General features: G+C 45.6%; 1 protein-coding gene and 1 non-coding gene across 6 annotated transcripts in view; one reads left to right on the plus strand and one right to left on the minus strand.

Annotated features, from left to right (window-relative positions):
• LOC124607461 (heat shock factor protein) overlaps nucleotides 1-27,043 on the minus strand; it is a 164,799-nt gene that overhangs the window by 110,957 nt on the left and 26,799 nt on the right. The window lies entirely within an intron of this gene.
• Nucleotides 1,893-1,967, plus strand: Trnal-caa. Its single transcript has one exon. It is a non-coding gene; the product is annotated as a tRNA-Leu (tRNA).

Below are 27,043 nucleotides of genomic sequence, written 5' to 3' on the forward strand. Positions count from 1 at the left end.
GGGCCGATTCATAGACCATGTTGCCTTAGTCTAAGCGTGATCAAACAAATTCCCTATAAAACTGCAGGTGGCGAGACCTGTCAACCCCCCATGTTTTTCCGCCAAGGCATTTCAAAATGTTCAACAACCGAAAGCCCTTTGTTCATAGGTCTTTCAGGTGTGTGAGCCATGTTAATTTAGAGTCAAATTATAAACCCAAAAAGCGCACAGTGTTTTGAAAACGTAAAATATGGTCTCCCCATTGTAAGCTCTGGTTGGTTAAAACTCCGACGTCATGATTAAAATGGACACATACAATCTTCTCAGGTGAGAACCGAAAACCAGTTGTCTGGGCCAAGGTTTTCAGCCTCCTGATGCTCAGCTGTAGCTGCCTTGTCGTCATCGTAAGATCAGAGGAAGAGTAGAAGATTGCGAAGTCATCCACAAACAAAGAGCATTTGACAGGGCTCCTGACTATGGAGGAAATGCCATTGCTAACGATGCCAAACAATGTGACACTGAGGACACTGCCCTGGGACACACCAGTCTCCTGATCATAGCAATAAGACATAGCATTGCCAATTCGATAACGAAAACAACGGTCCTCGAGAAAGGACTGGATCAGAAGCGGCAAGCGTCCACATAGTTCCAATTCATGAAGTTGGCGAAGGATGTTGTACATCCAAGTAGTGTCATATGCTTTTTCAAGGTCAAAATAACACCAACTAAATGGTTTTGGCATGACTCCTATATTGCCGTCTCCAGTAGAATGGTAGCACTGGAAGCGGCTAAGGTGACCTCGGGACTTATGCAGCCAGACGAGGCGGCGGTTGACCATGTGTTCAAGAGTCTTACCCATACAACTGGTAAGGGCGACACTCCGATAAATGTTAGGGGCGCCACAGCCCTTGCCTGGTTTTTAGAATGGAATTAATATTGCCTCCTTCCAAGTGGGGTACTGTCCATCAAACCAGATCTGATTGAAACAAGAGAGGACATGACCTTTTGCTTCAGAGCACAGATGATGAAGCATGGTATAATAGATCTCATCAGGTCCTGGAGCAGTGTCTTTGGCTGCAGGTAAATCTGATTCCAGTTCCCAAATGGAGAATGGAAGGTGGTAAACTTCCTCATTACATGAGAAGAAATTGAGCTTCCTCATCTCTGCAGTCCGACGGAATGCCTGAACAGCAGGAGCTTGTCTGGCTGACTTAGTAACGTAAAGAAGTAAAACTTCCTGGCAGATTAAAACTGTGTGCCGGACTGAGACTCGAACTCGGCACCTTTGCCTAGGCAAATGCTCTACCAGGTGAGCTACCCAAGCATGACTCACGCCCGGTCCTCACAGCTTTACTTCTGCCAGTACCTCGTCTCCTACCTTCCAAACTTTACAGAAGCTCTCCTGCGAACCTCGCAGAACTAGCACTCCTGAAAGAAAGGATACTGTGAAGACATGGCTTAGCGACAGCCTGGGGGATGTTTCTAGACTGAAATTTTCACTCTAAAGCGGAGTGTGCGCTGATATGAAACTTCCTGGCGGATTAAAACTGTGTGCCGGACCGAGACTCGAACTCGGGACCTTTGCCTTTCGCGGGCAAGTGCTCTACCAACTGAGCTACCCAAGCACGACTCATGCGCCGTCCTCACAGCTTTACTTCTGCCAGTACCTCGTCTCCTACCTTCCAAACTTTACAGAAGCTCTCCTGCGAAACTTGCAGAACTAGCACTCCTGAAAGAAAGGATATTGCGGAGACATGGCTTAGCCACAGCCTGGTGGATGCTTCCAGAATGAGATTTTTCACTCTGCAGCGGAGTGTGCGCTGATATGAAACTTCCTGGCAGATTAAAACTGTGTGCCAGACCGAGACTAGAACTCTGGCAAAGGTAAAGCTGTGAGGACAGGGTGTGAGTTGTGCTTGGGTAGCTCAGTTGGTAGAGCATTTGCCCGCAAAAGGCAAAGGTCCCGAGTTCGAGTCTCGGTCCAGCACACAGTTTTAATCTGCCAGGAAGTTTCATATCAGCACACGCTCTGCTGCAGAGTGAAAATCTCATTCAGTAAAGAAGTATTCAGCTAAAATGTGAGCCATGTCTTCTGGTGTGTCCACCAAGATCGCATTATTTGACAATGCCGTAAGGGGATGTGGATTACCCTTGCCTGAAATCCGTCTTGTTGATTCCCAAATGTGCGCAGTGGAAGTGGACTGATTAATGGAAGTTGTGAATTCCCTCCAGGGAGCCCTCTTCTGTTCTTTCCTCACTCGCCTTGCATGTGCTCTCGCAGACCTGAAGGCATGAAAATTGTCTGTAGTTGGGCACTGTTTGAAGTGTCTGCAGAGCTGTCTGTCTGGCCCTGATGGCCAATCAACAGTCATCATTCCACCAAACTACAGGCCGTCCGTCGTCGGAGGTGGTTACTAGACCTGGGGATGGATTCTGCAGTAGCCCTTTGGACCTCAGGAGTGATATGGGCCACCACCTCCTGTGCACAATCCATTTGTTCGAAAATAGCCTGATTGTACTGTAACCAATTTGCTCTTTGTATCATCCACTTGCGTGGTCTCCTGTTGGCCACCGTCCTAGTCAGCAGACGGATCCACACTGGAAAGTGGTCACTAGAATGTAAATCTGGAGACACTTCCCACTGAACCGAGTCTGCAATAGCTGGGGAACAACAACAAAGGTCAATAGCTGAAAAAGACTCTGTAGCTGTGGAAAAGTGTGTCATCTGACCCGCATTCAGAAGGCAGATATTCTCAGAATGGATGAGTCGCTCGATCATCCGACCCCTGGAGCAAGTAGGAGCTGAGCCCCACAGCACATTGTGGGCATTGAAGCCCCCCGCAACGAGGAATGGGTGTGGGGGTGCCTGGAAGAGGTCTGCCATTGCGTCTGCATCCAAAGTGTCATGGGGGGGGGGGGGGGGGGCAGGTACAAAGAACACACTGTGATAGTAAAGGATGCGAGAACTTTCACAGCAATTGCTTGCATCATTGTGGTAAGAGGGACAGGAGAGGAGTGGCACCTGTCATCAAGGAAAATAGCCACTCCACCTTTAGCCCTGTCTCCAGTAGTATCGTCCATCCTGTATACATGGTAGCCCCGTAATACAGATGTGTCTGTGACTTTAAGATACATTTCTTGTAAGCAGATGCAGAGAGATTTATCCTGGATCAGCAGCTGCAGTTCTTCCAAATGTGAGTGATATCCATTCAAATTCCTCTGCAAACACAAAAGTCCCTGTGGAAGCCATTGGTTAGCGATGGTGGTTCTTTTCTTTCCCACTCGGAGGAGGTGATTTACAGGGGAGGTCAGGGGGAATGTTAGCCGGTTCCGTGATCTCTGGTTCCTCCGACTGGAAGACCATATCCTCAAGAGCATAGTCTCCATCAGAAAGTGAGAGAGCTCGCCGATCCAAAGGTTTACCTACCGCTTTCTTGGACTTAGAACTAATTTTCAAAGGACGTTTTTCTTTACTGACAGGAGGAGGCAGTTGCCTGGGTTGCGGGGATCTCTTAGTTGGCTTCCGATGTTGGGGAGTGGTATGTGGCTTAGGTGGTAAGCCTTCTGCTGATGGCTTCTGAACCACATAAATTGCAAGCAGAGCATTTCCCCCACAGGTACATCGACAAGTGCATGTGCTCGTACGAATCTGTGGTCTGAGTTTGTGTGGAGGCATCACACTTAGCAATTGGTGTCTTAAGGGCTGATGCAAAAGAAGTAGCAAAAACCGGAGGTTGCATGGCTTTGAAAGCCTTTTAGCTTCACCATAGGGTATGCATCTCTTTACTTTCAACTCTTGAATTTTCCTTTCCTCGTTGTAAACCCCACACTTTCTGCTCCACATTGGGTGATCCCCAGAGCAGTTTACAAACTTCGGAGGAAGTGCACAAGTCTTTGACTCATGAGCGGAGCCTCCACAATTGCCACATGTAGCCATTTACGTCCTATAGTGGTATGGCCAAATCTTTGATGTTTACAGCATCACATGGGGTTAGGAACAAAAGGGCGAACCTTAAAGTGGATATAGCTTGCAAAACATTAGAATAAACGTTGCCGATTTTTCCAATTTGCCACTGACTCTCCTCATATAATTCTGCACCTCCATGACGCCCACATTCTTCCACTCTTCACGTAACTCCGCAGGGCCCACCTCCATTGTATCAGAGCAGGTAACCAAGCCCTTACTAAAGTTAAGGGTGTTATGCAACTCAGCCTCGACTGTGTAGTCACCTAAGGCCTTACATCCCAGAAGCTTAGATATTTGGTTGGAATTAGCAGTTTCAACTAAAGCATTCCATTACAAAGTCGTTAGACATTTTTCAGAGACCCAGCAATACCTTCCAATGCCTTATGAATATAGAAAGGGGATATCTTCTCAAAGCTTCCCCCATTTTGCTTGATTACAGTGAAAGTGTTATGGCACACTAATGCCCTGTACTATTACTCTGAGGCTTTTTTTCAGGAGGACTCACCAACTGAGCTCTCTTTGACGAGTGGGTGTAGGTGCTGCCTAACAGTACACCCATCTTGTCAGGAGTAGTAGTTTCATGAGACAGTTCCATAGGGATCCCATGAGACGCTAGGGAAACAACCGTCAACCCAGGCAGAGGGGGGTCATAAGATGCCCCAGAGGTTGCCCACTAAAGATTGTTTTACCTCAACAGCCATTCACCTCCTCAGCACATAGCACACCTTGAGGTTGAGGTTTTTTTTTATAGCGGTGTGTACCTTCCTCGCAGTTCAGATGGTGAAGCCAAGACCCCCATTCTCCAACACACACAACATTCCACTGCTGCACTGCACGATGGTCGCTGAAGTATGACCAGAGCTTACGGTGACAAGAGGACTGGTGGTGCTTAATAGTACTCAGCTCAGGAACCCTGGGGTCGCCAAGCCCGTACAACGAATGCTGAGCCCCTGAGGGGCTTGTCGAGTTTCCTGGAGTGTCAAGTTATCGAGAGTCCAGTTTTTGGGGTTCCAATGTTGATCATATGACTCTAAAATGCTTAGAAAAACTTAAACACTCATTATTTTCCATCTCATCTAAATTTTAGCAAATTTCCTGGGGGCAAGACCCCTAGTATGGGGTCCCCCAAATATTTTTTACCAGTCAGCACCCCTGAATTGGGGAATGGATCTTGGTCCCAGAGAGCCATTGGGGGTCGTCCCACCTGGCATTTTTGCTATCCCAAAGTACACAACAACACTGTGCATGCAACTGTTTACAATGAATGCAGTTTGCCATAATAGGATGATGGCGAAAAACATGGAGAGCATGTCTCCACGTGCGAATTACGCTGCATCATGCCCCAGTCCACCAAGGGACCAGAACGCGGCGTAGTAAAGAGGAAGTATGGGGAATGGAATGTTCTGCGGCAGTAAGGATAACATTTGTAAGATATTGGATGGTTGGTTTAAAGGGGGGGAGAAGGGACCAAACTAAGAGGTCATCGGTCCTTTCTTCCTAATAAAACAATGCCACATATGTGACGAAACATACAACACAAAAAAACAGAAAGAAAGGAAGACACACAAGAAGAAACGGAAGGCAATGAACACAAACACTAGAAACAACTAAAGAGGACATGAAAACAACAGAGAGACGCTAGGAACAGAAGAGAGTAAAACATGGAAGCAGATTACAGTGGCTGGCCAACCATGAGAATAAAAAGGGAAAGCCAGCCACTTTGCAACACATTAAAACCTCCACCCTAAAAGCATTAGGGTGGAGGACACAGAGGGACAAAGGACATGTGCTAAAACCTGCATAGAAGTATAAAACCCACTCTCACAGATAAAACGTAAAACTAAAGCTGCTGTGGAGGCAATGCTGAAGGCGCTGCCTAACTATAAACCATGGTCCCATAGTCTATATGGGATTGGACAAGGCTCTGTAGAGCTGCAGCAGCGTACAGCGATCTGCACCCCGATTGGTGTTGCTCAGGCAACGGAGGGCATTGAGGTGCTGCCAGAACTTCTGCTTAAGCTGACGAAGATGAGGTAGCCAAGTCAATCAAGCGTCAAAAACCAGTCCGAGGAATTTTTATGTCTCCACTACAATGAGTGGGTCGTCATTAAGGTAAAATGCAGGTTCCAGATGAACAGTATGACGCCGACAGAAGTGCATGACACACCACTTTGCGGTTGAAAACTGGACCCATGGGATACAGCCCATGACTGCGCCTTATGGATGGCTGCCTGGAGGCGCCACTCAGCAACAACAGTACTGGAGCAGCAGTACGAAATGCAAATGCTTCTGCATACAGAGAAGGTGAGATGGAGGGCACGACAGCTGCTGCTAGACCGTTAATGGCCACTAAAAATAAAGAGACACTCAATACAGAGCCTTACGAGACTCCATTCTCCTGGATATGGATGCAACTATGGGTGTCACCAACTTGGACACAGTATGGAGCGATAGGAAGTGTTGGATAAAAATCAGGAGTGGTCTCCGGAGACCCCACTTGTACAATAGGCAAGGATATGGTGTCATCAAATCGTTCGTATGCTTTACATAAGTCAAAAAAGATGGCAATCAGGTGTTGCTGTCCGGAAAAGGCCGTTTGGATGACAGACTCGATGGACACAAGATTATCAGTGGTAGAGCGACCCTGGCGGAAGCCATCCTGACATGGAGCCAGGAAGCCACGTGACTCCAGGACCCAACCCAACTGCCGACATACCATACATTCTAGCAGCTTACAAAGAACGTTGGTGACGCTGATGGGCCGATAGCTATCCACATCAAGCGGGTTTTTATTGGGTTTGAGCACCAGAATGATGGTGCTCTCCCGCCACTGCGATGGAAAGATGCCATCGCACCAGATCCAGTTGAAGATGACGAGAAGATGTCGCTTGTAGTCAGATGAGGGATATTTAATCATCTGGCTGTGGATGTGATCAGGCTCAGGAGCCGTGTCGGGGCGTTATAGGATTCACTGCAGCTTGTAGTGAATGAGAGCATGTTCCCTTCCTGCCGCCGTTTGAGTGTGCGAAAGGCTGGGGGTTTATTCTCTGATGCAGAGGCTCGAGCAAAGAGCTCGGTAATCGCGTTTGAGACGGTACATAACTCACCATTTATGGTAACACTGGGGATAGCTGTTGGGGCCTGGTACCCGAAAAGGCGTCTGATCTTTGCCCAAACTTGGGAAGGTGACGTGTGGCACCCAATGGTGGAGACGTATCTCTCCCAACACTCCTTCTCCCGTTGTTCCATAAGGTGTCAAACACGGGCATGGAGCCGTTTAAAGGTTATGAGGTGCTCCAGGGCAGGGTGCCGCTTATGCCGCTCTAGAGCTCGCCGAGGCTCCTTAATTGCTTCAGCGACTTCTGGTGACCACCAAGGGACTGCCATACGCCTCAGGCACCCAAAAGAGCAAAGGATAGCATTTTCTGCCGCAGAAACAATTGTGCTAGTCACCCACTCAACCATCACATCGATGTTCCCGTGTGGGGGAAATTCAGCGGTGACAACAGTGGTGAAAGTTCCCCAGTCCACCTTGTTTAAAGCCCATCTGGGCAGGCTTCCATGCACCTGACACTGGGGCAATGACAGGAAGATGGGCAAGTGGTCACTACCACACAGGTCGTCATGTGCTCTCCAGTGGATAGATGGGAGAAGTCCTGAGCTGCAAATTGATAAATCAATGCCTGAGTAACTAGCATGAGCCACACTGAAACGTGTGGCGGTCCCAGTACTCAAGAGGCAGAGATCGAATTGGAATTGCGACATTAAAGTTTCAACGTCTCTGCCTCGGCCAGTAACCATGGTACCACCCCACAAGGGGTTATGGGCATTAAAATCTCCCAGAAGTAGGAAAGGTTTATGGAGTTGATCAATCAATGCAGCTAATACATTCAGGGCTACTGCACCATCTGGAGGAAGATATACACTGCAGACAGTTATTTCCTGTGTCGTCCTTATTCTGACAGCCACAACTTCAAGAAGGGTTTGAAGAGGCACAGGCTCACCACAGATTGAGTTAATGCATAAACGTAAGTTCCACCTAACACTCAATTATAGTTGCTATGGTTCCTGTAATATCCCTTATAGCCGCGGAGGGCAGGGGTCCACATTGCTGGGAACCAGGTTTCCTGGAAGGCAGTGCAGGTAACAGGTGTCATGCTTAACAGTTGCTGTAGCTCAGCCAGGTGGTGAAAGGAACCTCCGCAATTCCACTGGAGGATGACGTCTTCGTGAGACTGGGAAGCCATGGAACATTCAATGAGGTAGTTTATGCCTCAGAGTCACCTGCTGCCACCAATTTGTTGCCTGAGCAATCTGTATCCATTATGTCTGAGGGTCTGGTGAGATCTAGGTCTTCAGCGGATGCCAAATTCTCCAGCCCATCCCCAGATGCAGAGCCTGTAGGTAGCGTGGAGTGGAAGACACCGCAATTTCCTTGGTCTTAGGTGTTTTCTTTTTGGATTTCTCTCACTGCTACTTGGGTTTTCCTGGCTGGGAGGACTTCACTGGCTTAGTCTCCGGGACTGACAATGAGCGTGAAGCCCTACGACCAGATGCTTTTTGGCTCTTCAGCCACTGACAGGTGTCATTTTTCCCACTAGCAGAAACCTGGGAAGGGAGTGACCAAGGGACCTCTTCCTAGTGAGAGAAGCCGAAGAAGACTTACGCTTCTCCGTCTTAGAAGTGGGGACGGACATCTCCGATGGTTGGAGGGGTGTTGCTCCTGAAGTAGGTAGTGCAGGAGCAACAGGGAGGGAAATGTCCCCCCATCATCAAGGCGGCAGGTGTAGCCTTCCGGCTCTGAGAGGTGACTGGGGTTGGTGGAGCTGATGGTGGGAGAGCTGTTGTAGCGGCAGCGTAAGACGATGTCATGCGCACAAGATGCAGGCGTTCAAATTTTCTCTTAGCCTCAGTGTAGGTCAGTCGGTCCAGGGCCTTGTACTCCGTGATTTTCCTTTCTTTCTGGAGAATCCTGCAGTCTGGCGAGCAAGGCGAATGGTGCTCTCCGCAGTTGATGCCGATGGAAGGTGGGGCACATGGAGTATTCGGATGTGATGGGCATCCGCAATCTCGACACGTGACGCTGGAAGTACAGCGGGAAGACATATGGCCAAACTTCCAGCACTTAAAGCACCGCTTCGGGGGAGGGACCTAGGGCTTTACATCACAGCGGTAGACCATCACTTTGATCTTCTCGGGCAATTTATCACCCTCGAAGGCCAAGTGAAGACACCGGTGGCAACTTGATTATCCCTCAGACTCCGGTGGACATGCCGGACGAAATGTACACCTCACCACTCTAAACTGGCATGCAGCTCATTGTCAGACTGCAAAAGAAGGCCCCTCTGAAATATGATACCCTTGAACATATTTAAGCTGATATGGGGCGTGATGGTTACAGAAACATCCCCCAGCTTGTCACAAGCGAGTAACACCCGTGACTAGGCTGAGGATGCTGTTTTGATCAAGACTGACCCAGATCTCATTGTGGACAAGCCCTCCACCTCCCCAAATTTGTTCTCTAAATGCTCAACAAAAAACTGGGCTTTGTTGTCATGAAAGATTCCCTTTCAGCTCTTGAACATAGAAGGTACCGGGGTGAATAAGATCTGCTGCCATCCTTTGGCTGACGTTCCTCCCATGGTGTGGCCAGGGAGGGGGAACGATTTGGGGTCTGTGCGTTGAATTGAGCTCATGAACGCTTACAGACTGCTGGTGTTTCACCACCAGCAAGAGATGATGGACTATGCTTCATCACGTGTCATCTGCCCTGATACCACCCACTCTGACCAGTGGCCCTCCCCACAGCCGCCACCCAACCGCAGCATAGGCCACCTGGCAGGATGACCATTGCCAGGAGTTCCGATGCCCCAGGGGGATGGGCATCTATCCCTTGGCATACGTGGGGAGTTAACGGCGCAGGCATCACCAGAGCGATCCTTGTGTGGTCAGGGGCTACAACCAACAGGGTACATGGCGGCCCCAGCACAATGGACTGGCTACCGTGCTGGATATCAGGTGCAAAGATGTCCATGGTCATCGTCGATGCAGAAATCGACACTGCATAGTGCTTGGTGGAAAACGCAGCCAGGAAGGTGTCCTTGCCCATGAGATGGAGAATAGGTGGGATTGCAATGTGACAACAAGAAAGTGGGTTAAAGATCTCAATGCATGATGGACACAATGCACCATGTAAGGCGCCGTTTCCCAATTGGCTCACTCTTCAGGAAAATTTTGAAGAATTGAGGTCAAACCTTACAGAGGACCATCACATAAGGCCGAAACCTGAGAAACTCATTTTAGTCGCCTCTTACGACAGGCAGGATTACCTCGGGCCTATTCTAACCCCCAGACCCACAGGGGGTGAAATGCAGGGCCCACGGCAGAAAAATGGTTGGCGGTGCGGATTGGCGACACGAACGTGGGGTGGGGGTATCACATGGAGACACTGTCAAAGAACATCTCCGTGTCGACAAAGGAGACAACCACTTGCCTTTTTTTTTAATTCATGGAGCCTTTCCGGTTGGCAGATGAAGACTCAGTTGTTTGTTGGCTGGAGGGACATGGGAAGTCCTCGCAGGAATATTCCTTCTGTCCTTTCCAGCCTGCCAGTTGTGTAGCCATTGACTTTGCCCCAGGAGGCAAATGCTTGGTGACTTGTTGCACACATGGACAAGGAGACAGTGATGCTACCATGACGCTGGGTGGTTTCACAACCGCAGTGTTGAATTTGACGTCGCACATCTACGTTGCCATGTCCTTCATGGAATGAGATGTAGCAAGAACACTACTGTAAGTGCCCGACAGTAGAATGAAGGGTTTGCTACTAGCCAATAACTTTCAAGCAACTAGGTGAGGCACTTTCTCATTTACCCAGATCTCCTGGACAGTCTGCTCATCGAGATACAAGGGACAATCTCGAGAGGCAATGACATGGTTGCCACTGCAGTTGATACAGCGGGGAGCAGGAAGTGGACAATCACCATTGTGCGCATCCCTACCACAGGTTACACATTTGGCCGGGTGTCGACAAGACATTCGAAAGTGGCTGAAACAATGAAACTGGCAGCAATGCATTGGGTTAGGAATGTATGGTCGTATTGTGATAACTTTATAGCCTGCTTTGACCTTGCACGGAAGCCCCACTCTATCAAAGGTGAGAAAACAATTTGTGTGGGCACTAAGGATGCAACTACCTTTTTTTGTCACCCGATGGACAGCAGTGACACCCTGGTCAGAGAGGTACGTTTGAATTTCTGCCTCGGTCAGACCATCGAGCAGCCTAGTGTAAATAACACCACAGGAAGATTCAGAGTTCTGTGGGCCTCAACACGAACAGGATAGCTGCAGAGAAGCAAATTGGCAAGCAACTGCTGTGCTTGAGAATCAGAAGTAGTCTCCAAAAGCAAAATGCCAGCAACTGCATCAATACCTTTCTGAATAAGAAACGGATTTACCATTGTGAAAGAGTGACTGTTTTCAGTACGTGAAACACGAGGGACCATGGTGCAGCTGGGAGGATATCTGAATCGGGACCTTCATTCCGTTTAAGGTTGGTAGACATGGACTGCGAAGATCCCTCAGAAGGGGGCGCACCCACCTTAGGTGATTGTTCGCACCTCACAAATACCTGACAGAGGGACCAATTGGCAATTTGAGAAGGTAGCAGCTCAGGCAATCACCCCTCCCTGGGCCTGGCCTGTACCAGGGGGTATGTGCAAACCCTACCTGTCAACCCAGGGCTGGGAATTACGTGTTACCCAGCCACCTGTTACATGTCAGACGCATGGGCCGGACTTCAAGAGCACACAGGCAGGGAGAAGAAAAAGAAGAATCTCGAACACCAAAGTGAAGGAAGGGTAGGAGAAGGCGGACGAAGAAAGGAAAAAAGGAACAAAAAAAAGTAGTGACTCTGGTCTTATGTCAGCTACTGAAAATGCAGAACATATTCCCAAAAACACCACAGCAATGTTCCCTAAGGGAGGGAAAAAGGAATGACAAGAGGTTAGACACACAACATGGAAGGGAAAATGTGCTGCAAAGACTGGGACCCTGTGGTGGCCAAGCACAACCTGCCAAACAGTGGTGAGCCCCCTGAGTGGATAACTGTGTGATGAATTTAGTAAATATGGATCAATTAGATTGGTAGCAGCTGCCAACTGCTGCACTCTTGTTAGAAAAACAACAACTGGAAGAAAGTTTAAACAAGACAGTTGCAGCTGCAGCAGTGTCCAATGGAGACGAAAAGATGCAAACCATTTCTTCAGTGGCAACTGCATCAAAGTTGCTGTGGCTGCACCATCTGTGGCAACAGCACTTAATCTGGTAATACACGTTTTCTTGAGTAATTTTGTACAGTCTTTTTCAGGGAAGCAAAATGAAAACATGCCCATATTTCTTCAGAATAGTCGAGATGTGTGTCATACGTGCACATGGTCATGTTAGTTTCAACTGATAATAACTATTTGAACTGCCTGGTGATGCGAGGGGCTATGTTGAGGCTGTAGATTCATTCAGAAAGGATTCCTCTTTAGAAACATTTGTGTGCAAGTTGATGCAATGTTTCGCAGACAAAAAGTGTTAGCTTTCATCAGCATAAGTTACTCACATTGAGGAAAAAACCTGCCAAAGACGTTGAATAATTTGCAGACAGAATCTGGGCTGTCTTGACAGAATGGTAAGAACACGATACCTGGTAGCAATTGATGTCTTTGTAAGAGGGATCAGTTCAAGAATAGAAAGCAAGATGAAGTTCGCACCCACTGATACCTTACAAGAAGTGATGATACTTGCTCTATGAAGGGAGGAGGTAAACTAATTTGTAACAACTGCAAGCTGTGGGGCTAATGTATGCCCTGTCTTTGTAACTGGCACTCTGTGTAGCTGCTGATAATGACCAGGACACTGTTCACATGAGTGCTGAGCGCTTTGTTGCACACCCTGTCCAGAAATACGTCATATGCAACAGGCACGTCCTTGGCTACGATACCAGCAAAATAGGAATTTCTTGAGTGAAAGAGGTGACCACAGAGGAGATAATAGAGGCCAAAATTTGGGAAACACATTGGAACCTGGAGTAGCCCCACCCTGAGCACACTGTCTCGGATTAACACTGTGATGAGCCGAAGATTAAAACAAGACGGGAAATGTGACGTTGAACAGAGAATTAGACAAAAAACTGAAGATACTTTCTGATCCTGGAGTGGAGGTACGTTTAATATTTGCTCCCCTTAGAGACAGGTGTGGCTCATGGCAGCCTTGCTGTTGTCCGAGTGATTTTCTGCTTTGTACTCACAGTGCAGTTGACTTTGAGCTGTGCACTGTCCAAATCGGTGACCGAGAATTACTATTTGGCAGTGACAGTATTATACAGGCATCGAGGAATGGCAGGAAAGGATCTGTCATACCATTCTTACAAGATCAACACACATAGGTGAAACAAAGTTGAATGAGAAGTATTCTCTGGATCAATGTTGAACCTAAATTCCCCCACGGACTTAGTTGTTCTGGTAGATCCGATTCAGAGAAATGAGTTGCAAGTACACACAAGAAGAATTGTACATCAACCAGTTGCACTGAATGAAGAAATGTTTTTGCCAACTAGTACTGCTAATTTTTACAACACAGATGTCATGATACCCAAGGGAATAGTTTTAGCAACTATATAAGAGTAGTCAGCAAATGAAACTGAGAAACGGGAAGACAAAGGAAAAGGAAAGAACAAGAGGAAATTAAGTTGTGGAAGAGTATTTGTAAATAATGTAGATGTGACAACCCACTTACAATAAAAGTTGATACAGCAGCCTGAGAAGGATATAAATCTGTTGCATTCACTATGTGAAGAATGTAGTACTGTTTTTGAAGAGCGGTAGAATTCACTTACTACAAATCTGATGCATCAGGAGATTCACACTAGAGATGCTAGACTGATCAGTCAACAACTACACAGAATTCCACTTTATTTGCAATCTCTGACTGAACAGAACATCAGAGAACAGTTGGAAGTGGGGATAGTACAGGTGTCATGTAGTCCCTGGTCTTCGCCTATTGTCATGGACAAAAGATGGAGAAAAAGCTTACCGAATATACTTCGAGGTGCAAGCTTTGAATAAAGTAACAACTCCAGATTCATATTCTCTGCCCGCAATAGATGGAATATTGGACCACTTTGGCAACTGCCAATATTTCATAATGCTAGACATGTGTTCTGGCTATCAATAAATACCCCTTGCCTGAGCATACTGTGAGAAGACTGCATTTGTCATACCATCAGGGCACTATGAGTATCAGAGGACAGCTTTTGGATTATGAAACACATCTGCAACATTCCAACGGATTTATTGCTGAGTTGACTGCAATCTTCCATGTGGCTAGTGTACCTAGATGATGTTACTGTGTTTTTCAGTTGCCTAGAAGAAAGTGTACAACTAAGAGCTGTACTTTCATGCATACAAAACACAAATCACAGCCAAAATGCAAATCTACAGAACCACAAGTTAATTATTTGGGCCACATAATATTGGGCAATCAGGATCAACCCAATACACGGTTAACTGACAGTTTAAAAGACTTCTCCCTTGATAACATGAAAGAATTAAATTGGTTTCTCAGTTTAGCAAACTATTACCATCATTTTCTGCCCGAATGTGCCACTATTGCCAAACCTCTTCCAAATTGTTAAAGAAGGGAGTAATATTTACGTGGCCCCTGAGTGTGAAACAGCAGTGTTCAGATTAAAAGAAATTCCAACACAATCAGGTTTTGCAGCCCCAATTTTGAGAAACCATTTATAATCTATGTGGTGCCAGTGATTTAGCAAGTGAGTGTATCCTTAGCCAAGTAAACAGGGAATTTGAACATCCTACTGGATGTGCATCTCGACAATTAATTCACACCGAGCTAGAGTATAGCACAACACAGAAGGAGCTAGTAGCTCTAGTGTAAGCAGTGAAATATTTTAAATGTTACTATGTGGGAGAAAATTCACTGCTGAGCAAGTATGACTACTCAGTAAGGCACAAGCCAGAAAAGCTCCATCAAAATGCTGACACCTTAGGTCGAAGAGTTTGGTATATATGGGCTGGCAAGGTCCTGATTGCCGAACTGGAGAAAAAAACAGCAAGTGGATGAAGAATGCAAGCAATCTGCAGCACCCCTAGACTTCATGGTTGTTGATAAAATCCTTTATCATAAAGTGCCCCAAGGCAATCAGCTGGTTTTCCCAAAATCCCTAAGGTAAAGAATTCTGCGACAGACACAGGACAGTATACAAGCATGCCTTAGTGATAAGAAGGCAACTAATGTACGAACAGCCTTACAGTTTTGGTCGCCTACTCATAAGAAGAACCTTGAATGTTATGTATGGTCTTGCTTACTATGTGTGCAAATGGTACATCATGTAAAACTAAAAATTCTCCTTCAAACTTTTCCAGAAGCCACCAAACCATTTGAACTGGTTGGCTCTTACAATGTGGAACCATTCAATTACTGATCACTTTTCCAGTTTTTTAATTATGACGACTCTGGCAGATATGACTGCAGACAAAGCAGCCAAAGCTTCAGTGACATTTATTTTGCTGCATGGAAGCTCAAAATCATCATAACAGATCAGGGGAGTAAATTCTTGCTCTCTCTTTTCACACAGGTTTGCAAGTTACAAAACAAGAAATGGCAAACTATCCCCTTCCATTCAAAAAGTAATGGCTGTGTAGAGTGTACATAGCTCTCTTCTCAAAACGTTCTCACATTATTTGAATCAAAGCCATACAGATTGGAACTAACTGTTTCAGTTCATCATGTCTTCAAGATGGTATAACGAGGAAAAATGTGTTCGCCATTTGAACTAGACAAGTTGCCCCCAGAAGTTGATGCCTTGTCAGTATAACCGCTGTCCAGATGCTCAAGAGCTGTCTGGAAGCAGGTAGAGAAGTAGAGAAAAGTAATGCAGCTGCTGTTGCTAGGCAAAGTAAACCAACTGAAAAGAATGCAATAATTTCCAATTGTCAGCCTGAGCAGGCAATAAGTCTTGTGCAGAAATTTTGTTGTAAAAATGGGGCAAGACTAAAAAGTTCACACCTCTACGATAAGGCCACTGCCAGATAACATTTCTAACCTTGCCAGTAAATCCAGAATTACAGCTGCCAAATCGAGTAGTTGTGGTGCTCTCTTTGGCCAGCTGCAACTTTACCAGGCATACAATGGCAGTGATCAGTAGAAATTAGCCGACACAATGCTCTAGATTCTTAAAGGCTAGCCATGCACACCAAAACAGTGTCCTAGTAGGGAGCATACCATTACATGCTGGTTAATCTATAATCAGCACTTCCATATCAGCTTTGTTCTAAGGACCGAACAGCTACCAGATATGAGAGTAGAAAGATTTAAGACAGTTATTGCTAGCAGCCAGAACAGCTACTATTTCTACTGTATACAACTAATATATACATAATTAAAGACCGCGGTATTGTTCTCACTTCCCGAGCATGGGGTCCCAGGTTCAATTCCCGGCAGGGTCAGGGATTTTTAACTGACCTGAGATGACTGGGTGGTGTTGTGTCGTCACCACCACCACCACCACCACCACCACCACCACCACCACCATTCATCCCCATTATGGTTGGAGCAAGGCAACGACAAACCACCTCCATTAGGACCTTGCCTAGTACGGCGGTGTGGGTCTCCCGCATTGTTCGGTTACGCTCTGCCAAGATGCATGTTGACTTCATTTACATTTACATGATTAAAATTATGTGTTATTCACTTTGTCCCTTGTTTTGATGTGTACTGAATGAAAAAGTTATACGAATGGTTGACAGCTTCTCAATGATAAAGTAGGTTAAGTATGGTAATGTGTTCTGTTTTATGAATATGTACCTTTTATGTATGATGAATATAAATGAAGAGATAAATAATGTTAGCTTAGGCAGATATTGATTGATATAAGGAATGCCTCTACCTCAGTACTTGTATTAGAGTAGGGTTCAACAGCAAGTAGTACAGATTTGTGGTAATAGACATGTCAGTTTTTTTTTTTTTTTTTTTTTTTTTTTTTTTTTTTTTTTTTTTTTTTTTTTTTTGGACGCAAAACCGCTACGTTCATTAAGGCCCGGTCTGTAACTTACGAAAAGGTAAAAAAATGAAACTGGAAACCAGTAGCAATGGGAACGAAACTCAAAAAATTGGAGAAACTAAAAACAGAAAGAAAGCTTCAAAAACCACTATAGAAGGGAGTTGGTTGTCCCCAAAAAGAGTGTCAAATGACTGACGTCATATCACTGGCATTAATAAACTCGAGAACGCGATCGGCTGAGCGCGTGTCATCTGCTAAAATGGAAGATATATCAGGCCACAGCTGTAGACGGGCGCGTAACGGAGTAAAATAGGGGCACTAAAGTAAAAGGTGTCTTACCGTCCACAGCTGAGAGCAGTGGGGACAGAGTGGGGGAGGATCGCCACTTAAAAGATGTCGATGGCTAAAAAGACAGTGCCCTATCCGGAGTCTAGTTAAAATTACCTCCACCCGACGACGCGTTCGGGAGGAAGAGGTCCAAGCACAGGGAAGAGCTTTCACGTCCCGCAATTTATTATTGGGAAGTGTCGACCAATGTGCATGCCATAAAAGAGCAACACGACGACATAAAACTCTCCATAGATCAGCGAAGGGAATCATGCGAATAGCTGGCTGAAGAAGAGAGACTGCAGCCTTGGCCGCTATATCGGCCGCCTCATTTCCACAGATACCAACGTGTCCTGGGATCCAGAGGAACGCCACAGAGACGATCCCCAAGTGGCGGCAGTCCTGAATCCGGTGGACCAGAGGGTGGACAGGGTAGAGGGCTTGGAGACTGAGGAGAGAGCTGAGAGAATCTGAACAGACAACATACTGTAGCCGCTGATGGCGACGGATGTATTGGACAGCCTGGAGAACAGCGTAAAGCTCCGCAGGAAAAACCGAACACTGGTCGGGAAGCCGAAATCGATTTGGGGTGTCGCCAACAATATAGGCACGCCCTACACCAAACAATGTTTTTGAGCCATCAGTGTATATAAATGTGGCTTCCTTCATTTGTGCACATAGAGCAGCAAATGCCCGACGATAAACAAGTGAAGGGGTACCATCCTTGGGAAACTGACAAAGGTCATGAAACAGGCAGGTCCGGCGACGGAGCCAAGGCGGTGCTGTACCCCAAGTTGTCAAGAAAGTTTTAGGAAAGCAGGAGGAAAGAGAATGGAGCAGCTGACGGAAGCAGACTCCCGGTGGTAGTAGGGAGGAAGGGCGGCCTGCATACCCTAAATCCAAGGAGGTGTTAAAAAAAGTGTCATGGGCCGGATTAGCAGGTATGGAAGACAGATGGCTAGCATAACGACTCAGAAGGACAGCTCGCCGATTGGACAGCGGAGGTTCAGCAGTCTCAGCATAAAGGCTTTCCACAGGGCTCCCGACACTAAACATAGTCCACAGTGGTGGATAGAGTCGAGATGCCGAAGAATAGACGGCCGAGCGGAGTAGTAGACTATGCTTCCATAGTCCAATTTCGAGCGCACTAAGGCACGATAGAGGCGGAGAAGGACCACTCGGTCCGCTCCCCAGGAGGTACCATTCAGGACACAGAGGGTGTTGAGGGATCGCAGACAGCGAGCCGAAAGATAGGAAACGTGGGAGGACCAGCACAGTTTTTTGTCCAACATAAGACCCAAGAATTTAGCGACATCCAAAAACAGAAGGTTGACAAGTCCTAGATGTAAGGAAGGTGGAAGAAACTCCGTACGATGCCAAAAATTAACACAAACGGTCTTACTGGGAGATAAGCGGAAGCCTGTTTCGATGTTCCAAGAGTGGAGGCGATCGAGACATCCTTGAAGACGTCGTTCAAGAAGGCTGGTCCGTTGAGAGCTGTAGTAGATCGCAAAATCATCCACAAAGAGCGAGCCCAAGACATCAGGAAGGAGACAATCCATAATTGGATTTATGGCGATGGCAAACAGTACAACACTTAGCACGGAGCCCTGGAGTACCCCGTTTTCTTGGGAGAAAGTATGGGAGAGAGCAGTGTTCACCCGCACTCTAAATGTGCGCTCTGCCAAAAATTCGCGAAGAAAAAGGGGCAGCCGAACTCGAAAGCCCCAAGAGAACAGTGTGCAGAGGATGCCTGTCCTCCAACAGGTATTGTATGCTCTCTCCAGATCAAAAAATATTGCTACTGTATGGCGTTTCCGGAGAAAATTGTTCATGATATAAGTGGAGAGAGCAACAAGGTGCTCAACTGCAGAACGATGCTTTCGGAAACCGCATTGGGCAGGTGTTAAAAGACTGCGGGACTCCAGCCACCAAGCTAAACGGCAATTCACCATACGCTCCAAAACCTTACACACACTACTCGTGAGAGAAATGGGGCGATAGCTAGAGGGGAGATGTTTGTCCTTTCCAGGTTTCGGAACAGGAACGACGGATAGCTTCCCGCCATCGTCTGGGAAAAGTACTGTCGGTCCAAATTCGATTATAAAGGCGAAGGAGGTAACGCAGACTAGGGTATGATAAATGCAGCAACATTTGGATGTGGATACCATCCGGTCCTGGGACGGAGGAGTGAGAAGAAGAGAGTGCATGTTGGAGTTCCCGCATGGAGAAAACAGTATTGTAGCTTTCGCAATTTTGAGAGGAGAAAGCAAGAGGTTGCACTTCCGCTGCAGGTTTCTTCGAGAGAAACACTGGCGGGTAATTAGAAGAGTTCAAAATCTCAGCAAAGTGTTGACTCAATGGGTTAGAAATTGCGACGGGGTCCACTAATGTATCATGCGCGACAGTGAGCCCAGAGACCGGAGAGAAACTAGGCGCGCCAGATAACCGTCGAATCCGACTCCAGACTTCCGAGGAGGGAGTGAAGGTGTTAAATGAGCTAGTAAACAAGTCCCTTCTTGCTATCACGGATGATGCGACGGCATCGCGCACGGAACTGCTTATAGCGGATACAGTTGGCCAAAGTAGGATGGTGTCTGAAAACGCGAAGAGCAGCCGCCACTCACTCACGTATTGCGTCACGGCATGCCTCGTTCCACCTGATCAAGAAGATGAAGGAGATCAGCTCGTGCCATTGGTGTGGACGATGGAATGTATACAGTACAAAGAGAGAAGGTGTAACCAGAAAGGGAAAGACGGACAGCGACAGCTTGGAAGGAAGTGTTTAAGGGGATTGGGTGATAATGGTGAGTATCATGGAGAAGAATCATGAGTCCTCCATGTGCTGGAGTGCCTGCAACAGAGGGGAGATCAAATCGGACTGACTGAAAATGGGGGAAAACAAAGCGGTCGTGGGGACGCAGCTTTGTTTCCTGAAGACAGAAGATGACCGGCGAGTAGGATTGTAAGAGGATCGACAATTCAGCCCGATTGGCTTGAATGCCGCGTATATTCCAATGGATAATGGATATAGGGTGTACAGAAAATGGATGAATGTGACCAAGGCTGCCCTCATCTCAACGACTGCTCAGAGCTTGCGACTGACAGCGTGGAACGGCAGTCAGCCGAAGACAGAAGATCCTGATCCATAGGTTGTTCAGGAGCAGTTCCTGCCACCAGCAATCAGCCGGTTGATCGGCCACCAGCAGTGCGCCTCGGCGACACAGAAGATGGCCGAGGGCGGCTACCGCCAGGTGGTGCTGTAGATGAGACACGCCGTGGCAGAGGAGGAGAGGAACTGGGTTTCTTATTAGCCTTCTTGGAAACAGAATGTTTAGATGAAGGAGGAACCGATGGTTGTGAAGTTGGGGTACGTAAAAAATCTTCACGAGTAGGCTCTTTTTTGGAAGTCCGGGTGTCTGACTTTTGGGCTCGAGATTTAGCAGAACCCAATGAAGGGTGAGCCACAGAGTGAGCAGACGAAAGTGGCGAGGTTGAACGGGCGATCTTTGCACTGGCCGATCTGACGACTGTGGCACTAAAGGTGAGATCACAAGTCTGCGTGGCCGCCTCCTTTGTTGGCCGAGGAGAGGCAAGGACAGTGCTGTATTTACCTGCTTGAGGCACAGTGGGCTTTCAACTGGCGAATAATTTTTGAGCAGCAAAGGTTGACACCTTTTCCTTCGCTCTGATTTCCTGAATGAGCTTTTTGTCTTTAAAAATGGGGCAATCTCTAGAGGAAGCAGCGTGGTCACCCATACAGTTGACGCAATGAGGGGATGGATGTGGACAAGCACCCTCATGGGCATCCTTGCCACCTGTAACACATTTGGCCGGATTGGAACAGGACTGGCTGGTATGATTGAACTGCTGACACTGACAGCAACACGTAGGGTTTGGGATGTAAGGGCGAATGGAAATTATCTAATAGCCTGCTTTGATTTTCGATGGGAGTTGAACTTTGTCAAATGTCAAGAAGACAGTACGGATTGGAACGATGTTCGTGTCAACCTTTTTCATGACTCTATGAACAGCTGTTACGCCCTGGTCAGACAGGTAGTGTTGAATTCCCTCGTCGGGCAATCCGTCGAGGGAGTGTGTATAAGCGACCCCACGTGAGGAATTTAAAGTGCGGTGCACTTCCACCCAGACAGGGAAGGTGTGTAGCAGTCAAGCACGCAGCAATTTTTGTGCCTGGAGGGCACTGACTGTTCCTAACAACAAGGTGCACTTTCGTAATCTGGAACAAGACTTTACAGGACCTGCAATTGCGTCAACACCTTTCTGAATAATGAAAGGGTTGACAGTGGAGAAGTCGTGACCTTCGTCAGACCAAGAAACAACGAGGAACTGTGGCAATGATGGAAGAACTGACTGTGGCTGAGACTCATTGAACTTACGCTTGTGACCAGACATAGTAGACGATGAGGAAACCATTGCAGAAGTATCCCCCATGATTACCGGCGTCTCCGATGGCACGCTCCTCCCTCGTGGGGGCCCTCTCTGAGGGCACTCCCGCCTTAGGTGATTGTTCACACCTCAGGTCACACCTCCCGAGAAATGGACAGAGGGACCAATCGGCACTTTCGGAAGGTATCAGCTCGGGTTTTCACCCCTCCCTGGGCCTGGCTGTTACCAGGGGGTACGTACGTGTCCTACCTGTCTACCCGGGGCGGGGAATTACGCGTTACCCCGTCACTGGCTACGCATGGAAATGCGTGGGTCAGCCTTCAGACACGCACAGGGAGGAAAAAAGAGAAAGGGAAAAACAAAGAAAGGGAAAGGAAAGGAGAGAGGTCTCAAACGCCGCAGCGGAGAAAACGGTAAACAGAAGAGGTAAGGAAAAGAGAAGGACAAAGGAAGGACGAAGACTTGCAAGCAGAGAAAGCGAAGAATGTGTTACATTTTCGAGCGTCCGTCTCCGGACGTAGGCACAAAACATACTCCCAGAGGGGGAGAAAGGGAAGGAAAGAAGAGGCGGAGGTGGGGGGGTGGGGGTGGGGGGGTGAAGATGGGGGATGGGGAAGGATGCGGAAAAGGAAGGTAAGCAGCCCGGAAAGGAAGGAGGGCCACATTAGCTCGGGGTCCCGTGCTCGCTACGCACGTATCCGTAAAAGAGTTGTGGACCCCTTGGGGGGATCTGGTTTGTGTTGTGATTTGTTAGCAGAAGTAATCTTCCACGAGGATGGTGTGATACAGCCCATTTTGTATTCCTGTGATTTCCTCATACCTTCTGAACCAAAGCCTAGTTTACTACAGTAGCTTCAATGAATCCACCACCCTCTATTTCGTCCAGAGAAGTACACAGATTTCTACTGCACTTCATGACAATGTTGACAGCTTACAGGTATAAGAAAAAGACATAGAATCATGTGCTCCTTTGAGCCAAACCCTGATTCATCATCATCCCTCATAACCAGATAATTCCATTTCATTTCACTATAATGTGATCGTGCATTCTCGATGAAAGAGAAATAGCTTGGATGACCAGAGAGACCATTTTCCTAGCCCGCCATGATTTCATGTATGCATTGGATATCTTTCACAACCGAACAATGTCCTTACTATAGCATGTCTATTCCCTTTTTAAAAAAAATCAGTACCCACAGTTCCTATGTTTATATTCCGTTGATCAGTCCTGCTTATAAATTAATATCAGATCTACAATGGGGCTACTCAAACTAGCATTATGTAGAACCATCCAAGCATGTAATAATGCCACTGAGGTTCTCTTATAACTAGTGATATTTGTTCTATAGTATATAAAAAACCAGCTTATCAAATAACAAAAATCACTGATCATAAACAATAGCCTTTTTGCATCAGAATTTTCATTGCTGAGTTCATTTGCTGTAGGTTTGCCATTCTTACAAGTCAGCTTTACATGATCATAAACTCTGTGCTACTACATAAACTAGCTGACTGCAAACATCCCCACCTACCACACAAGTGTCTCTTATCACATTCACTCTACTGCACCTTGCCCAATCTTAGCTCTTGTGTCGTTCTTAAGCACTATTCTGCTATCACCAGCAGCCATCAGCTGCTATTTTTGCACATTTTCTATCTATCAATTTAACAGTTTTGTTATAACAAAATACTTAACCCAAAGTATCTCATTAATAATCACAACTATATTAATCATGGGAATGTTTGAACCACTGTAGAATGGAAGATCCCCCATTTCCTGCTGACATCCTGCCTAATCCATATACTAAACGAAATCACAGCCGACAAGAATCAACAGGTACTGGTGTGTAACTGTATATGATTAATCTAATATTGGTTATGCTTACACACGTGCAAATCACTATATATGTCAGTTGTAGCATTTGAAATAAAAATTTTTGGTGAAAGCTGTAGTTTAGGACTTTATTCCCTAAAATGTGTTTAGCTTTCTTAAGGGATAGATCGGGATGCATTACCTTGGTGTACCCTTGTCATTTCACTGGTGTACCCACTTTAGAGATCATTCTATTTAAAACAGCATCCACGGAAGAAGTCCAAGCTATCTTATCTATCCCCCCCCCCCTTTTTCATCCTACCTCACCAAAAAGAGTAATCTTATTTCTTGTATATTATATTTACCTTTTGCGACACTGGATGCACATAATTCTTGCATACAGGCACTTACGAATGTTCTACTAATTTCATATTCATGTTAGCATTTTCCTAACTGAAGACTTATGTCTGCATCCATGTGATTTCCTATAAAGCCCCATTGCTGCAGAAATGAAATCTGTGTAATGCCTATGTTGTCCCATTACAGAATTTTTTGAGTAACGGTAACTAGAGGAGGATGTTATTGCTATTATGACATCTACAGAAGAAATCTCTCCCTTTCTTTTAGATAAGTTCTGAAGATGATCTGGATCCTTTTGCTGTACTCAAGTTATACCTAGATGATCAGTGTAATGTCCACATATTTTCTTAGTCTACTTTGAAGTAAATATTTTAAAACCCAATAAACCACTGTGAACATGCAGCTATTTAGATAATTTAGTGTCGCATATTATGACGGATTAATTATATTTAGTTTAAGGCAATCTTTCACGATTCCCAGTAAGAGATACGAATTATTTAACTTTGATTTTTGTCACTGCTCTTCTTAATGCAATAATACGTTGCCATTTCATTAAAAAAATAAAATAAAATAAAAATATAAAACCAACAGGGAGGGAGGGGACGGGGGAGGGGAGGAGAGAGGGAGGGAGGGAGACAAATTACTGTTCATTTCTAATTTCTGTGAATCAACTAAAAGTTTTAAATTCTAATGTTCCACAACCTTCCTTGTAGTATCATAATGTGGTACTTCCCCAGTCACTACATTCATAGAAGCACGTGAGTTCTAGCTCACCTCCACGAACCAAGCAGCCAGTACCAGCCTGGCAACTACTTTACCTTGTCTGCTGCCTTTGTCTGACTGCCACGTCACAGCCATTGCTTGTTGGAAAACCAGTCGCATAAATGTTATTGTTATAGTTGCTTTCATGGCCTTTGACAATTGCATTTAGTAATGTAACCTCTTTAAACTCTTCTCCTTCTTTAATAATCTCTCCCTTAGTTTTAAGCCCCCAATCAGCGAAAAACTAAGTTGTCACATGTACCTTTGTCAAGGGGGAGAAGTGTACAATGTATAACTATTAGTATGTATTGTAACAGTCTAGATATTTATGATCCTCCTCCCGACGCTGAGGCAAAGCAGCGAGCACTCTGATGCCATACCAACAATGTTGAGAGTGCCATGTCCACGCTTCCCAGACGATTAATGAGCTATTTCCCCAACAGGTCATGGAACTTTTACCTATAGTGGAGGTGGGAGGCTGCTCACTCTCTCTGTTACTGGCGTGGAAAACATTGGATTGATCTCGCACAGACTGAAGTTTCTTGCAATGCCTCTCCCTACGTAGGATCTCTGTATCCTTTTTTACCAATAAATCACATTGGTGTTACTGTATTTACTTAATTATAAGATGAGGTTTTTGTCCCAAATTTGCAATTCAAAAACTACGGAGTTGTCTTATTTCTGCATATTAAACTATTAGGCTACTGCTGGAGACACTTTTTTATGTTGTTTAATAGATTGATATAAGGGTCACCTTACATTTACAGATGAAGCTTGGGCTACTGAGGTCCAATGCACATTTATTTTGAAGAATTTGAAAAGTTAGGTAGGAAAAAAGCACTCGAACGGGTCTGAGATTTCCTGATATGCCAAAGCACTCAATAAAATAGCGGCCTAGCTTGAACAATCACATGGCGTTTGACTCATGCAGCACTAGTCCAAGGGATATATGAGGAACTATGGTCTAGCCACCAGCACAGTCTACTGCTCTGCTTAACATTTGACAATTTTGTGTAATATAGCACGACACACAATTCAATGCTATCATCTTACAAACTCTTGTTGTATCTGAACAGGTTTGCAATAAAAGTTCTCACACATGTATTAGAATACCGTGAAAGAAAACCATTACCACCTTTTAATTAGCTTAACAAGATGGTTACATTCAGGTGAATCGATAAAGAAAATTAACGCAAAATTAAATATTTAAGAAACAAAATAAATCATATTAAACTGGTTGTAATTGTTATCATGAAAATAAATTACAGCAGGAAGAGCTGTCCTGGAGATAGCATTAATAGAGGTCACTAGATCGCAGGATGAGTGAAAGATTGAGAATTTTGCGGAATATCAGGAGTTATAGAAAAGATGTCATTACTACTACTTCTACTCGTGATTTTACATTTCATTGCTGAGACTAGGACACACTATCTTCTCTCGAACTCAAAAGCAACATATAGGATGTGTAAGTGAAACTTTCAATGCCACTGAAACATCGAAGTCATATTTTATTTATTTATTTATTAAATAACACATTTCACAAAGCATACTGTTATGATGGTAACACTTAAAACTGTGTACACAAGATATTACTGCAGACATTGTACGGAAAACATTGGCATACTGCAAATAATTTCAGAGTAAAGGTTACTACTCACCAAACAGTAGAAGCATTCGCGTTGTCGACAGGCACACAAAAAAATAACGAAAACTGCAGTTTTCGGATGAGACCTTTCCGAGTCAGATAGTGAAGTTCTCATTTATTTGGTGTTTTGGTAATCTTACCCCTAAATTAATTACACAATTAATTTTTTAACAAAAGGTGGCTATTGTGTGCCACCTTATAACAATGTCTGTTATCCAAAACTAATACCTTCTTGTACTCTCAGAAAGCAATCCTCCTGAGTCCAGCGATATTCAGTCTTTCTAGAAATCAATTCCTGATAAGAGCAAGGGTGCAATGCAGGAACTCCCTAATTCTTAAAAAAAAAAAAAGGGAGAAAGAACTGCAGATATCAATTTAATTGTCTTTTCTTTACATACAGATATATTCAATGTTTTATTTCATTAGGTTCCGAAAACAATATCTTGAAGGTGGCATATGTTCTACTCAGTGCACTCAGAGAGTCAAAATCTGCCCACTTTGTTCAGCACGTCTCTGTCTATGTTGGCAATAGCAGCACAAACATTATTTTACAGTTCACCCAAGGTCCATGGACTTTCACTGCACACCAAGGATTTAAGATAGCCCCCATAAGAAATAGTTGTGGGGGGCTTAATCTGGCAAGTGTGCTGGCAACTGAAGATCCTCCCTCAAAGAGACAAAACAGTTGGAGAAGTGTTCATGAAAGAGTGT

This window comes from Schistocerca americana, chromosome 3 (assembly GCF_021461395.2).
Source record: "Schistocerca americana isolate TAMUIC-IGC-003095 chromosome 3, iqSchAmer2.1, whole genome shotgun sequence".
NCBI lineage: Eukaryota > Metazoa > Arthropoda > Insecta > Orthoptera > Acrididae > Schistocerca > Schistocerca americana.